Here is a 17004-nt window from a genome sequence, read left to right on the forward strand (position 1 = left end):
CAGACCACATGCCCCTGACCTGTGGGGTGCCCCAAGGGTCAGTCCTGGGACCCCTTCTGTTCAACCTCTACATGCTGCTGTTAGTTCAGCTGATACGCAGTGAAAATGTGTCCTATCACAATGATGCAGACGAGTCAGATCTATGTTTCACTGTCGGCAGGTGAGTATGGACCAGTGGATTCACTGTTACTGCATCCAACAGATCAGTTTGTGGATGCAAAACAACTTTCTCAGTTTCATGCAGCTAAAATCAATGGGACAGTCTTCCTGAAGATGCTGTGCATGTGACTGAAAGGATTTTCTTTGCACTCTTCTCTTTTATGTCTTAATCTGTTTTATGAAGCACTTTGAATTGCCTTGTGCACAAATTGTGCTTTACAAATACATTTGCCTTGACACTCATAAATATTGTTTTAATTTTCTAAAATGTCTAAACATATAGTGCCATTTTATGACGAGACAAAAGCATGATATAGTTAGTGTGTATTATGATTGTATTTTACCAAAGAAATGTTGATATTGTTTTGCCTGAGCTGTTATTGTGTTGTTAGAATCATTCATGTAATAAAATGATTCTTTGAAAGGACTTTTTGTTGTTCTTCTGAAAACCTATATTATAGACTTCTTTATTACCCAAGTTTCATGGTAAAAATGATCTATTTTATATTTGTTTTTTGATGGTGATAACAAACATAAATAAATGTATTGACACCAGTGGCACCATTTTGTCCTCTACATTCAGACATTTAGTTCCATGCAAAAAAAAAGACATTCAGGCCTATTGCAATTGTGACAGAGTAAAAAAATTAATACAATATTGTGTGGTTTTCTTCAGTCGACCACCATTTTGGAAGAGAAAAACAAGGAGGGGTCTGAAGCTGAGATACGGTCTCGTGGTTTGTAACAGAGTTTCCTGGAAACAGTCTGTGTTAAAAGAACAGGAAACTGAAACTAAAGGTTCAGTCAGTCCACTGGAGAGAGAGACGCACCGAGAATCAGACCCATCATGGCTTCTACTGGTGAGTGAATTTAAAGACTTTACCTTCTATATAGAGCAGATTAAACTAGTTCTGAACATACTTTTTCTTGTCAAGATATTGTGAAGATATTTAGCTTAATGTTTCTTTGAAATGCACTACATATACTATGTACATTTTGTGATTCTTAAACATTTTAGCCAGCTTTTTGTTTCTTTCTTTTTTTTTACTGTTCACTAAACGTTACTGTCCCTTTCTATTTGACCCAAACAGAAGCCGACCGGAGGATTGTGCTTCTGCGGAAGACTGGATCTGGGAAGAGCAGCCTGGCCAACACTATATTTCAAGAAAAAGATTTATTTCCAGTTTGTCACTCCTCTTCTTCAGGAACGATGTTCTGCAAGTCTGAGACTAGAGGTGTTCAAGGGAGAAATGTCCAGCTCATCGACACTCCAGGTCTTTTCGACACCGACCCAAACGCCCCTGAGTTCAAAAAAGAGATCTTGAATTGCATGATCGAGTGTGCGTCTGGTGTCCACACGTTTCTGCTCCTGCTCAAAGTGGAGAGGTTCACCAAACATGAGATCGCTGTGGCCGAAGTTTTCTGCCAAAATGTCTCTGAAGAGGCTCTGAACTACACCACAGTGGTCTTCACTCAAGGCGATCAGATGGAAGAGGGGGAAACGATAAAGGAATGGATCCAAGATAATGAACCTCTGAAAACCTTGGTTCAGAAATGTGGAGGTCGCTGTCATGTGTTTGATAATAAATAATGGAAGAACAGCCAGGACTCGTACAGGAACAACCAGGTCCAGCTCAAAGCTCTGCTGGACACCATCGACCAAACTGTGGAGAAGAACGGAGGGAGATGTTACACCAATGAGAACCTTGAAAGAGTGGAAGAAAAACTACAAGAAGAGAAAGCGAAGATCAGATCAGCTCCAAAGTACGCCAACTTGTCAGAGCCAGAGGTTGAGCAAAAAGCCAAAGAAAACACTACAGAGTTTTTCTGGTGCCTGATGGTGGGCGGCGTCGCAGCGCTCTTTGGAGCCGGGTTTCTGCGGCTATAATAAGGGAGCAAAGAAGATGGAGAATTTTCATTCAACACACCAACTATTTACACTTTTGTATTATTTCACAGCTATTTTAGAATGCTACGCTTGAATACAGACTTACAGTATAGTGTGCTGTAGTCAGGGTGTATGTGTGTTAAATATGAGACATCATGCACTCCTATGAACTCAAGATCTGAAGGGCCAAACAAACATTGGAACATGGAAGATCGAGCAAATGTAAACAGAGACTATTGTGAACCATCTCGAATGTTAATTATTAAGATGAGATATTTGGCTTTAGAAATTAAACTACTGTGATAAAATGTAAATATATGATTATATTTGTGTGTTAAAAGTTATCTGCATCATTAGCCTGGGGGGAGGGAAAGGCATGTTTTTCTAATAACATGTGTGAAGATGTTGTAGAAGCAGCCGTGAGGAATGTTCCTCCCATCCTGGGGACCAGATGGGTAGAACATTAACCAAGGTTTTTATCTCTAAAGATAATACCAAAGAGTCGTAAAAGACAAGTGCCTTAATGTGAAGCTGACCAATGAGAAATGTGACCCGCCTCCTTTTTATGTGTGATTTTAATAAAATGACTTGTAAGAGGGAGGAACGCTGAGAGTGATTTTGGAAAGTCGTTCAGGTTGCTTACAACATCTTGACTCGGCTAAGCCTTCCTCTCCCTTGCAAGCCACACAAAAGACTGACGTTTCTGTGTCGTTTAATATTCTAAGTTGAATTATGTTCTCTGACTGTTAAGTAATAGCATTGATTCATGTGTAATTTCTTGACAACTACCTGTATTATAGTTTAGATTGAAGTTTTCCTCCATTTCTGTGTTTACCTTTTGCATGGAATTAAATATGGTTGTTATTTTTTGAAATGCTTTACAACGTATCACAGCCCAAATCCCTCACATCCTTTTTATTTTGTAATCAGATCAACATGAAATTTGAACATACAATAACATTAAAAATATCAATTAAAATAGAACTTTATTCTTGTCGGTCTTTTCAAAATTGCTTGCACATTCTTAAACTTGCTGCTGAACGTATCTTTGACTCGTCTACAGTATGGTATTAAACTTGTTTATCTTTATATAAATCTTTATATACCTTGTATTATACAACTGTAACTGTATCTGTATTTATATTTACATTCAGTCACATTCTATTTTGATTTCAACACATCTTATGCATGCCCTGTGCATTTTGTTCATTGACAATGGCAATAAAAAAATGTTTTATCATTTATTCATTTACAGATGCTTTTGTTCTTTTAAAAATACCTTGAGAAACACGTTGTAACTCAGCCTCTTTGTCAATTACACTCAGAATTATGCAGACAATGATCAACTTTATTTACCTCTCACACCAATTGACCTAATTCATATTGAAAAATACATCAAATGTATCAAAAAGTTTCAGCATTTGATGGAAAACAACTTTCTTCAGTCAAACAAAGAAAAAACTGAATTCATCCACACGCAAAAGTGTCACCTTCAAACTCTTGATATTACATCAGAGACATTGGTCTCATCACTGACATACTCTGTTTACACCAAACATATTACAGGTCACATGATCATCTTTTTTAATCTAAGAACATTTCAGAAATTCAAGGCTTCTTATCTCACTCAGATGCACAATTGGTTCATGCATCTACAGCAACTCAATTTGTGTTTTGCACCCTTCAGCATTTTTTGATCTTCCACAAAAAATCGGCACAATTGCAAAGGCTTATTCAGAATGCTGTTGCACATACTCTTACACAGAGTTTCTGCAAACAATTACCAAGAAATAAGGAATTTGAACAGAGTTTGTCTTTCTCAATAGGTGGATCTTTATTTCCTCGTGCACAATCCTTTCTCCTCCAGAACAATGACAACATGACATCCTTTTAAAGGCAGTGACACAAACTGACACGTACGCACATCATCACAATCAAATCAGCTCCAAAAGAGATAGAACAACCATCACGGATCCAAAGGGCCGTCTCATTCGGAGGTGACCTGACCCTGAGCCACGTCCTGAGGCATGACTGGCACGATACAGAGGCACCGGGACATCTTTATCAGGGGCCCATATTATATATATATTATAATATCATATATTATCATATTATCTGCAAACAATAACAGCATAGATAGAATGACACAACATTTTTCCATTACAACTCTTACTTTGAAATGGTTTCACTGGCTCCCAGTTTGTGCCAGAATCGCTTTTAAAATACCTCGGTTGTTTACAAGGCGTTAAATGGTATTGCCTCCTTCTATATCTCAGAGCTACAGATTCTTTATCAGATTCTCCAGTTACCGTTCCTCTATTGAATGTAAATGTGGTGCAGCAGCATCCGCTCTCTGCTCCTCTCAAGAGCAACAGTTAAATGTGTCACTGCCTTGCCAAAGCAAGCTGAAAACATGTATTTATAACACAGTATATATAATACGTAGTCTGCTACTAAGGTTTATTACCTTAATGCTGCTCTTCTTTTTTACTTTGACATCCCCTTTTAAATAATGTAGGACCAGGCCTATTGCCTTTCTTAATGTTTTATATATTACATTGTTGTAAGGGGTACATTACATTGCTTTAAGGAGAAGTGATTTGTGTTTTTAAATCTAAAGGCTATTGTCATATTATGTTTGTAAAGCACAATGTGATGCATCAATGTTTAAACAAATGTTCTTATTATTATTTAACTTTAAGCTGACAAAAGAGGCGCATGAAGACTGTATATATATGACTAGCTGCAGATGGAATTCGGTCTCCTCCCTGGGCCTTCCTGACAAGGAGCTGATGATTTATGTCTGCTCCGGGTGCACAGGAAATATGTAGTCCACTGATAAAGCACTGATAAAGCTCTGAGTCAAGCATTTAGTTCTGTCGAGCGAAACGGAAATATGCAAAGAGGAAACAGGCTAACCACGAAGGGTTGTTGTTTAAAACAAATGACAGAATTAAAATCAAGAATTGTTTAGTTACAAGAAGTTACAAGTTACATAGACAACAAGTTATGGCTCTTTGAGCATAGGGCATAGCTCTACAGCATTTTGTGTGGGGCGGTCTGCCTTCCGGTCCAAAGGGAAACTAAGTTGTCTTCTGCATAAAGCAGGCAGTGCGAAACATTGAGAAGAATCACGCTATAGAGCAACATGGAAGGTAAGCTCCGCACTCTCTGTCCTCATCTTTACAGACACTGCACAAGTGAATCCAAAACATCTCTCAACTTGACTCGCACATTTAGTGTGTTACCATATGTTCTCTTTTTCCCACATTAGAAAAGACCAACTCTTCAGAGAACAAGATTCACATTAAGTTGAGCCTAACTTGTACGATTTGTGTTGATTACATTACACAAAATTGATTACAGGACACTGTGTGGACATGACACATGTAGGACACTGTGTGGACATGACACATGTAGGACGCTGTGTGGACATGACACATGTAGGACGCTGTGTGGACATGACACATGTAGGACGCTGTGTGGACATGACACATGTAGTACACTGTGTGGATATGACACATGTAGGACGCTGTGTGGACATGACACATGTAGGACGCTGTGTGGACATGACACATGTAGGACGCTGTGTGGACATGACACATGTAGGACACTGTGTGGACATGACACATGTAGGACTCTGTGTTGACATGACACATGTAGGACACTGTGTGGACATGACACATGTAGGACGCTGTGTTGACATGACACATGTAGGACACTGTGTGGACATGACACATGTAGGACACTGTGTTGACATGACACATGTAGTACACTGTGTGGACATGACACATGTAGGACACTGTGTTGACATGACACATGTAGGACACTGTGTTGACATGACGAGTCCCGCTGCTGTCTCAGATCACGAGTCTGAAAGTGGGAGGAGCCACGTGCGGTAAAGTTTGGGTCAGATTCAGACTTCCGAGGTCAATAGCTCCTAAACGCAAAAGTCTTTGCAGATCACAGATACACATGCCAAAATACTCATATTTACACTGCAGTGACACAACCTCGTTTTTAACAATCAGATGCGTATTTTGGGCGCAGCGAATTACACTGATCCGAATGTGCAGATGGAGCCCCATCCTGGAGCCAGGCCTGGGATGGGTGCTCCATGGCGAGCGCCTGGTGGCCGGATCTTACCCCACGGGGCCCGGCCGGGCACAGCCCGAAAGAGCGACGTGGGGCCGCCCTCCCGTGGGCCCACCACACGCAGGAGGATCCATAAGGGGCCGGTGCAGAGAGATCTGGGCGGCAGTCGACGGCAGGGGCCTCGGCGACCAGATCTCCAGACACAGAGACTAACTCTGGGGACATGGAATGTCACCTCGCTGGGGGGGAAAGAGCCTGAGCTTGTGAGGGAGGTTGAGCGATACCGACTAGATATAGTCGGCCTCACCTCCACGCACAGTTTGGGCTCTGGAACCCATCTCCTCGAGAGGGGCTGGACGCTCCACTTCTCTGGTGTTGCCCGCGGGGAGAGGCGGCGGGCTGGTGTGGGCTTGCTTATAGCCCCTCAGCTCAGCCGCCACGTGTTGGAGTTTACCCCGGTGAACGAGAGGGTCGCGTCCCTCCGCCTTCGGGTGGGGGACAGGTCTCTCACTGTTGTGGCGGCCTACGGGCCGAACAGCAGTGCAGAGTACCCGGCCTTCTTGGAGTCCTTGGGAGGGGTACTGGACAGTGCACCGACCGGGGACTCCGTTGTTCTACTGGGGGACTTCAGCGCCCACGTGGGCAATGACAGTGACACCTGGAGAGGGGTGATCGGGAAGAACGGCTTCCCCGATCTGAACCCGAGCGGTGTTCAGTTATTGGACTTCTGTGCTAGCTACGGATTGTCCATAATGAACACCATGTTCAAGCACAAGGGTGTTCATCAGTGCACATGGCACCAGTACACCCTAGGCCGGAGGTCAATGATCAACTTTGTTGTCGTGTCATCAGACCTCCGGCCGCGTGTCTTGGACACTCGGGTGAAGAGAGGGGCAGAGTTGTCAACCGATCACCACCTGGTGGTGAGTTGGATCCGCTGGCGGAGGAGGAAGCCGGACAGACTTGGCAGACCCAAGCGCATTGTGAGGGTCTGTTGGGAACGTCTAGTGGAGCCCTCTGTCAGTAGGGTATTCAACTCGCACCTCCGGGAGAGCTTCTCCCATGTCCCGGGGGAGGTTGGGGACATTGAGTCCGAGTGGACCATGTTCTCCGCCTCCATTGTTGATGCGGCTGCTCGGAGTTGTGGTCGCAAGGTCTCCGATGCCTGTTGTGGCGGCAACCCCGAACTGGCTCATCCATCACCCAAGCTGAAGTCACTGAGGTTGTTCGCAAACTCCTCGGTGGCAGGGGTTGAGATCCGCCCTGAGTACCTAAAGTATCTGGATGTTGTAGGACTGTCTTGGTTGACACGTCTCTGCAACATCGCGTGGCGTTCGGGGACCGTGCCTCTGGACTGGCAGACCGGGGTGGTGGTCCCTCTGTTCAAGAAGGGGGACCGGAGGGTGTGTTCCAACTACAGAGGGATCACACTCCTCAGCCTCCCGGGTAAGGTCTATTCCAAGGTACTGGAGAGGAGAATCCGACCGATAGTCTAACCTCGGATTCAGGAGGAGCAGAGTGGTTTTCGTCCCGGTCGTGGAACACTGGACCAGCTCTATACCCTCCATCGGGTGCTCGAGGGCGCATGGGAGTTTGCCCAACCAGTCCACATTTGCTTTGTGGATCTGGAGAAGGCTTTCGACCGTGTCCCTCGGGGTGTCCTTTGGGGGGTGCTCCGGGAGTACGGGGTCCGGGGCCCTTTGCTCAGGGCTGTCCGGTCCCTGTATGACCGGAGCAGGAGCTGTGTTCGCATTGCCGGCAGTAAGTCAGACCTGTTCCCAGTGCATGTTGGACTCCGCCAGGGCTGCCCTTTGTCACCGGTTCTGTTCATAATTTTTATGGACAGAATTTCTAGGCGCAGTCAGGGGTCGGAGGGTGTCCGGTTTGGGGACCACAGGATCTCATCTCTGCTGTTTGCAGACGATGTTGTCCTGATGGCTCCATCAAACCCGGACCTGCAACATGCACTGGGACGGTTTGCAGCCGAGTGTGAAGCGGCTGGGATGAGAATCAGCACCTCCAAATCCGAGGCCATGGTTCTCGACCGGAAAAAGGTGGCTTGCCCTCTCCAGATGGGTGGGGTGTCCTTGCCCCAAGTGGAGGAGTTCAAGTATCCCGGGGTCTTGTTCACGAGTGAGGGAAGGATGGAGCGTGAGATTGACAGGCGGATCGGTGCAGCGGCTGCAGTGATGCAGTCGCTGCATCGGACCGTTGTGGTAAAGAAGGAGCTGAGCCGAAAGGCAAAGCTCTCTATTTACCGGTCGGTCTACGTTCCTACCCTCACCTATGGTCATGAGCTTTGGGTAGTGACCGAAAGAACAAGATCGCGGATACAAGCGGTCGAAATGAGTTTCCTCCGCCGTGTGGCTGGGCGCTCCCTTAGAGATAAGGTGAGGAGCTCGGCCACACGGGGGGAGCTCGGAGTAGAGCCGCTGCTCCTCCACGTCGAGAGAAGCCAGCTGAGGTGGCTCGGGCATCTGTTCCGGATGCCTCCTGGGCGCCTCCCTCGGGAGGTGTTTCAGGCATGTCCCACCGGTAGGAGGCCCCGGGGAAGACCCAGGACACGCGGAGAGACTATGTCTCTCGGCTGGCCTGGGAACGCCTCGGGATCCCCCCGGAGGAGTTAGAGGAAGTGTCTGGGGAGGAGGAAGTCTGGGAGCCCCTGCTCAGACCCGGCCCCGGATAAAGCGGCAGAAGATGGATGGATGGATGGAATACATCATGATGGACGCCACAGCAACCTTTATTTTTCCATCAGAAGCTTAAAGGTTGAATGGACGATTTTTTTGGCCCAAATCTAAGTCTTATTTCCTCGTGGCGTGGACTGACGATTAGTCCTGCCACGTATCAATCATAAAACGCACCTATCGCTCACCTGCAGCCGCGTCAGGCTCGTCCCCACGTTTCCGCGTGTCTAAGCGCATTGATCTATCATAATATAGTTCCCTCAGTGTACGGGACAAAATGAAGACGGAGATAGACAGTTCGAGCTGACTCAGAAGAAGACGGAAATCTGCGGGAGACGAGAGATGCGGTGCGATATATAAATTTCGAAAAATTAACGGATTGTTTAGCAGCGCCGCTATACAAGTGAAAATCCTTAATCTGAACCCTGCTGTATGTTTTAGATGGTCTGTGGTCAACATGGGGAATGTTAATGTGAAAGGTATCAATAAGTTAAACATGGTTTATTCCAAAGATCTAATGTCTCTTTTTCATTAGAACCTTCTTGGCTCTACTCTTACAGATATATAAAAAAGGCATGCATAAAATAAAAACAATTACTAAAAAAATAGAATAGAATATTTTTTACAAATGGTCAGTATAGTACAAAAAATTAATGGTGAAATGAATAGTTTGACGCATTTCCATTTCGTGCTACTACCTCAGACCAAGTGGTTTGTGGGTCAAGCCGAGCCAAGCAGGGACTAAAAGTGACCTCCACAGACCCTCAGACGCTGGGTGATGTGTAATGTTTCTCATGGGCCACTCCGGGGGGCCTCCACAGACCCTCAGACGCTGGGTGATGTGTAATGTTTCTCATGGGCCACTCCGGGGGGCCTCCACAGACCCTCAGACGCTGGGTGATGTGTAATGTTTCTCATGGGCCACTCCTGGGGGCCTCCACAGACCCTCAGACGCTGGGTAATGTGTAATGTTTCTCATGGGCCACTCCGGGGGGCCTCCACAGACCCTCAGACGCTGGGTGATGTGTAATGTTTCTCATGGGCCACTCCGGGGGGCCTCCACAGACCCTCAGACGCTGGGTAATGTGTAATGTTTCTCATGGGCCACTCCGGGGGGCCTCCACAGACCCTCAGACGCTGGGTAATGTGTAATGATTCTCATGGGCCACTCCGGGGGGCCTCCACAGACCCTCAGACGCTGGGTGATGTGTAATGACTGGCGGAACTTTCATGTCATAAAAAGAGCTATTTGTTTGTCCTTTTCCGTTCTGTTTCACGTTAATAGACCCAATGATAATGAAATACAGACTATTAACATTTTGAAGTTGTTATTTATGTAAAATATGCAATGAAACACATGAGCCTCTCGTTAGCGCTCGTTCAGCGATTAAACCTTTGTTTCCTTCCTCTGTGTCCGTAACTTCTTAATTGGCGGTCACTGTAGCAGTATCGCTGATGTTTTATAGTTACAATAGTGTGTAACGTTTGTCAAGTGTTTTGGAGTCCACAAAGATATGACAAAAAAATAAGCAACTAGTTCAGGGGTGGGCAAACTACGGCCCGCCGGCCACATCCGGCCCGCAGTGCCTTTCAATCCGGCCCGCCAAGCCTGTCCAAGTAATATTAAAAGAAAAAAATGTTTTTTTTTTTTTTTTTTTTTTTTTGCCCTCAGGCATCTGTCTGCACTTGTGTCCTTAATAAATATGACATGTAATGGATTGAATAATAGATTCAATAGCCTATATTTGACAGAAAATTTATATTTTATTTGATATTTAATTTTTGGGATTTTATTTTTTTCACACCAATGATGGCGGGCCGGCCCTTGCCTGGATTCGAATATGGCCCTCGGTGGAAAATAATTGCCCACCCCTGAACTAGTTCAATGGTGTGTGTCACCATTAAACAATGTTTATGAATGTTTGATTGCATATTGTACATAAATAAAAATCTGATATTTTTACGACATTGAAAATGCTGCTCAAGAGCAGGCCCGAAAAACAGCAGCTCTCTCTTAATGAGAAGTCTAAAGTCGCTATAAAGAAGCAGGCTTCTCTCTGCCAAACATCCTTGAGTCGCAAATCATTTGAGCCATTTCCACGCCCAGTTTTACACAGCACCACTGAGCACCAGTTGGAAATGCTCAGATGCTCAGAACGAGCTCAGCCGAGTAGAGCCAAATAGGTGCTAATGGAAAAGCACCATTATAAACCTACATAATGGTGATTGGTGACTAACACTGTCAAGATGCCTCATAAAATAAACCACATAGTCTTTTACTCACAAAACTTGAATATTCTACTAAAGCATGTAGCCTACTCAAACCTAACATTTCCCTTCCTTTTCTTCTTCCAGGTGAGAGCAGGAGGATTGTCCTTTGGGGCAAAACTGGAGAAGGAAAAAGCAGCCTGGCAAACACAATTATTGGAGTTCAAAACCTTTTCAAAGTTTCACATAAGTCAACGTCTGAGACGAGCACTTGCAAGTCAGAAACTAGAAACGTTTACAACAAAAACATCACATTGATTGACACTCCTGGTGTCTTTGACACTGATCCAAGAAGCACCGAGCTGAGCCCTGAGCTCCTGAAGTGTATAAAGGAGTGTGCACCTGGACCTCACGCTTTTCTGCTGGTGCTTAAAGTGGAGCTGTTCACACAACAGGAGTAGGCTGTGGTCAATGTGATACTGAAGTATTTCTCTGAAGAGGCTCTGAAATACACCACAGTGGTCTTCACTCACGGTGATCAGATGGAAGAGGGCGTTACAATTAAGGAATGGGTCGAAGACAATGAAGCCCTGAGAACCCTGGTTCAGAAATGTGGAGGCCGCTGTCATGTGTTTGATAATAGATACTGGAACAACAGCCACGACTCGTACAGGAACAACCGGTTCCAGGTCAAAGCTCTGCTGGACACCATCGACCAAACTGTGGAGAAGAACGGAAGGAGATGTTACAAAAATGAGATGCTAAAAATGATTGATGATGAGATACAAGAAGCGATCAAAAATATCCAAAGATCCTCGTCACAAAGACTCACATTTAATCACGTAGTTCAGGAGGCCAAAAACGTAGTTTACACCAAACTAATAAGAAACATGGACGGTGCCGTGGTCGGACTCCTGCTGGGGGCATTATTGGGATCTGGAGTGATGGTGAAGATTGTAGTGGCACGTTCTCCACATCTGTTCCAGTGTGTGGCTGCAGCAGGGCTAGAGGCCACGGCCATGGCAACAGGAGCCTATATGGGTGCGTTGATGTCTGAGAGGGGCAACTCACTCACTGAGGAGGTTCGAAATGCTAGAGAGTTCCTAGAGGAGGTAAACAAACTGATCCAACAGGCGGGCCAAATAATGAATACTTTTGACGCTAACCCTAACCCGCGGTCAAATAGCCCAGCAGGCACAGCCATATAGCCTCATGGATAACCCTAACCCTAACCTTAACCCTGACCCTAACCCCAAGACCTAACCCTAGCCTTAACCCTAACCCTGACCCTAACCCTAACCTTAACCCTAACCCTAACCCGGCACGGTCAAATAACCCAGCAGTTTCAGGAGCCGCGGCACAAAATAACATGGCAGTTTGGCGGCTCTGTAGACACTCCCTTTGACGTCCGTTAACCACTGCATCGTCACTAAGATCGCAGGTCTGCTAAAAGCCATGAACTTGATTTGAGCCATCAGATAAAAATAAACATTAGTAGGCCAAGATTTACTGAAGTATAATATGGAAAGCTTGATGAATTATTTAAACATTAACAAACAATTGAAATGTTTAATTTGAATTATTTCATTACCAGCACATTTTATATCATTTTACATCTTATATTTTATACATACATTTTATATTAGAGTTATCAAACTGTAATGTTATATTTGATATTTGACTGTATTTTGTGTTTTTATGACTGTAAAAAATGACACGCAGAACCCATCACTGCAAAATAAACAATTGTGATTTATAAATGCGTGGTTATACACTATTCACTTTTTAGATAATATTATTGAATTCAGGACATTTAATTCACATTTGTTCCATTACTTTAAAATACACTGTATATATGATATAAACACTTAAACGTTATAATGTCAAACTATCACAATTCATATTTCTATTTCACCTCTAGAATAAAGGCTTGAAGTTATCAGGAATTTTACAAATGTCATATGTTTCTGTCTTGTCTTGTTTCTGTCCATTAATAAATAGTCTTTAAATATGTTCATGGTATTCTGTACAATTTATTTCACATTTCCTCCCAAACCTTTTAAAAACATACACATTTATCACCCCCCACGGACCATCTTTTATACCGTTAACAATTATCCATCATTTTTAGACATTTTTACCCTTCATAACATACGTACAACCATAACAAATATTCATGAAGCTCTCAGGCATTTTATATCATTCACTCAACCACTCCTGAAAACATGGCCACACTTCATTTAGCGTTAAACAATCCCAACAAATATGACCATCAGGCTCTTCCTCCCTACATTGATCCTTAGGGCATGGGCTCTTGTCACATTTCTTTTTTTCAGGAACTATCTTGTGGGAAGACATTCGTTATTGGCTTTCCAGGCTTTAAGTCTCTGTGATTGTTTGTTAGAAAATTGCTATTTGCGTTTTTCCAGTATTATTTGACTAACTGTTATGGTCCCGGAGGCAAAAACACAAATGCAGTCCGGGTGAAGGCAGAGAAGATGTTGTTGTTGTTGTTGTTGTTGTTTTATGGCGGTTGGCATCCGAGTGTTGCATTACCGCCAGACTTTATTCCTCAGACGTTTCGTAGTCCTCAGACTCTGTCGTAGTCCGTAAAAGTACTCCTCCCATTGCTTTGGTGTTACAAAGCCCATGAGGTCATGATATGTCTTTGTGACTAGAATAGTTGTTGTGTCAGAGACCAACCGGCTTTATTCCAGGGAGACTCTTCTTCATCTTCCTCTCCCTCTTTGACGTTCGGTGCTTTGGAAGTACAAAGCCCATGAGGTCATGGGACGTCTTTGTTGTTTTACAAAGCCCATGAGGTCATGGGACGTCTTTGTCGTTTTATCCTTTAGAAGTCCTTCTTCCATCACTTTGGTGTTTCTAGGCCCATGAAGTCAAAGCCCGTTAGAACATCCTCTTGCTCCTCATCCTCGGCTCAGTCTCCAACACCCCCCACCTCTATAAACGTTTACCCAGCCCTGTGCTACATAAGTAAGCAACCACAGCCTGACACAAACCCTGTGACTGAATCGCCAGAACGTTCCGCAGATTGAACTCCCGCCCATTATTCCGAAACCACAAGGCCAACCCGGCCCTTTCTCTATCATAAGCCTCACAGCAAATCAGCACATGCTCGACAGTCTCTGGCACCCGACAGTGACCACACAGACCGGTCGGGTGTTTGCCTATCCTACTCAGTGACCAATTGAGTCCAGTATGGCCAATCCTCATGCGGGCGAAGGCCCTTTCCTCCCACGCGTTCCTGCCCATGGACCCGCAAGGACCCACACTACCCTGTACGTGATAGAGATGCCGTCCAGTAACACAGTGGCTCCAAAATTCCTGCCAAAGGCCGACCACATGACTCTTGATAACGGGCTTGATTTCAGATTTGCTTAACTCAACCGCCACATCAATTGATGGCCGCCTAAGGGAACGTTTAGCCAGTGCATCAGCCATTTCGTTACCATCCACCCCCACATGCGCAGGGACCCAAAAGAAGGAAACCCTCACATCCTTCCTGGACAGGGAGAGCATCAGACAGAAGATGCCATTCAACACATCCTGTCTGCAATCCGATTTCCCAGATTTAATGCTTTGCAATGCAGAAAGGCTGTCAGAGGCCACCACAATGCCGCAACACTGCAAAGCAGATTCCGCCCATTCCAATGCCAACCGTATCGCTATGAGTTCCGACGTGAAAACAGAAAGGCGATCTGTCAACCTCTTCTTGACCGCCAGCCCCAGGTCAGGCACAAAATAAGCGGCGCCAGTACGCCCACTCTCAGGATCCCTAGACCCGTCGGTATAAATAAACACATCACCTGAGTGCTTATCAATGAGCGCTTGAACGGCAAACTGCGGTGCCCTCCCAGCGACTCCTCTAAGCTTGCCATGCAAGCTAACATCAACAGGAGCCGGGACAAACTTCCACGGAGCTATAGCAGACAAAGCCACCGACGGGCTCACACGCAGATCACCAACCCCCGCAAGCCGCGCCTTCGCATTTCCTACCTGGCTAAAAACCATACCGCCAGCCTCACTCTGCCCCCCATCAACCCTGAGAAAGTCCCTCACCGGGTGAGAGCTCGTATGACCTTGCACATTCACCCAGTAAGCCAACAGAAGTTCTAGCCTCCGGATCCGTAACGGCAATTCCCCCAACTCAACCTGCAGCGCCGAGACAGGGGAGGTCCTAAAAGCCCTACAGCAGATGCGCAAGGCCTGGGCCTGCTCCACATCAAGCTTCTTTAAGTTAGTCTCAGCCGCAGACATGTAGGCTATACAGCCATAATCAATAGCCGCCCTCATGACGGCCCGATAAATACCCAGGAGCGACCTTCTGCTGGCCCCCCAGTCCTGGCCGGATAGACAACGAAGCAAGTTATTCACCCTTTTGCATTTACCACTGACCTCATCAATGTGCTGACGCCAACTAAGCCTCTCGTCAAAGGTAACCCCCAAGAACCTCACCTCCCTGACCTGTTCGAGCACCTGCCCATGCAGTCGAAGGGAGACGTCCCTATGCCCATTGAAGAAACAGATCACTTGAGACTTCCGTACGGACAGTTTAAACCCCCACTTCAGGGTCCACTGCTCCACCTGCTGTATTGCCCTTTGCAGTTTCGCCTCGTAAAACCGGAGATTCCTCCCTCTCACCCATAGAGCGCCATCGTCAGCATAAAGGCTCCTCCCAACAGACCCATCCACGTCGTCAAAGATGTCCTTAATCATAACATTGAACAAGATAGGGCTACACACACTCCCCTGCGGGATCCCATTCTTCACCCCATAGACCCCAGAGTAAGCAGCGCCCACTCTGGTTTGGATACGCCGGCCAGACAGAAAGCTCCGGACCCAGTTAAACAGTTTACCCTTCACACCACACTTCCGCAGCTTAATGAGGAGCCCATCCTTCCAAACCATATCGTACGCCTTCTCCACATCGAAGAGCACCGCAATAACCTTTTCTTTCTGAGCCCTGGCCAGCTGGATATCAGATTCCAAACACAACACGGAATCCATGGTGTTCCTGCCCCTACGGAAACCACTCTGGTGCGCGGGAAGCAAACCCTGACTCTCCAAGAAGTAATCCAACCGCTCGGTAACCATGCACTCCATCGTTTTCCCGAGCTGCGACATCAAGGCAATCGGCCTATAACTTGAAGGGTCAGACGCTGGCCTACCCGGCTTCAGAACCGGCACCACCGTAGACTGTTTCCACGCAGATGGAACACAACCTGAATCCCAAACACGGTTGAAAAGACCCAGGACTAGCCCAAGCGTGTTATCAGTCAAATGAGAGAGCATGTCATAGCACACCTCATCTTTACCCGGGGCTGTCTGTTTCGCCTTAGAAAGTGCTCTCCTTAGCTCAAACAAACTAAACGGAAGGTCAAGGTCATCTTGAGTCGAAGGCTGGTGCCCAATCAGCTCAGAATTCTGGGCCAGAGTACTCTCCCTGTAGTTCCTTTCCGCAGGTGAGAGATTGTCAGAGCTGTGCACCGACACAAAGGTGCTGGCCAACAGTTCAGCTTTGTCAACGTCGCTGACTGCTTCAACACCATTCAGTATTAGGACCGGGGTCCCATGACGGTGCTCAACCCCATGCATCCGCTTAATCATCCCCCAAACATCCCCGAGACGCGTTTCTCTCCCAATTTTGGAACAATACCGCCTCCAATAGGCACTCTTGGCCGTTCTTACAGTTTTCCGCACAACAGCGCGGGCCCTCTTGTAGTCAATGAGGGCACCCTCAGTGTGGGTAACCCTTAGCCGGCGAAACGCCGCATTTCTCGCCCTAACAGCATGACCACATGCTTCATTCCACCACGGCACCCGCTTCCTATGTCCACTACCACCACTCTTAGGAATCGTGCCTACCGCTGACTGCGTGATGAGCGAGACAATTGCACTATTGAGATCATCCACCTGAGTCAATCCTCCTTCCTGCAGAACCCTAGA

General features: G+C 45.9%; 1 protein-coding gene and 2 pseudogenes across 1 annotated transcript in view; all 3 read left to right on the forward strand.

Annotated features, from left to right (window-relative positions):
• The first annotated feature begins 986 nt into the window (after positions 1-986).
• Positions 987-2062, forward strand: LOC140371969 (GTPase IMAP family member 7-like; annotated as a pseudogene).
• A 7224-nt stretch (positions 2063-9286) lies between these two features.
• On the forward strand, positions 9287-12507 carry LOC140371512 (GTPase IMAP family member 9-like; annotated as a pseudogene).
• A 2885-nt stretch (positions 12508-15392) lies between these two features.
• The window catches only part of col4a5 (collagen, type IV, alpha 5 (Alport syndrome)), a 362461-nt gene continuing 360849 nt past the window's right edge, over positions 15393-17004 (forward strand). The window contains exon 1 of the mRNA XM_072459360.1: positions 15393-15396. The gene's annotated coding sequence lies outside the window, so the exon portion shown is untranslated. The remainder of the gene's footprint in view (positions 15397-17004) is intronic.

The sequence above is a fragment of the Eucyclogobius newberryi genome, unplaced genomic scaffold (genome assembly GCF_026437365.1).
Source record: "Eucyclogobius newberryi isolate DKJ021-1_F unplaced genomic scaffold, fEucNew1.0.hap1 SCAF_22, whole genome shotgun sequence".
NCBI classification, from domain to species: domain Eukaryota; kingdom Metazoa; phylum Chordata; class Actinopteri; order Gobiiformes; family Gobiidae; genus Eucyclogobius; species Eucyclogobius newberryi.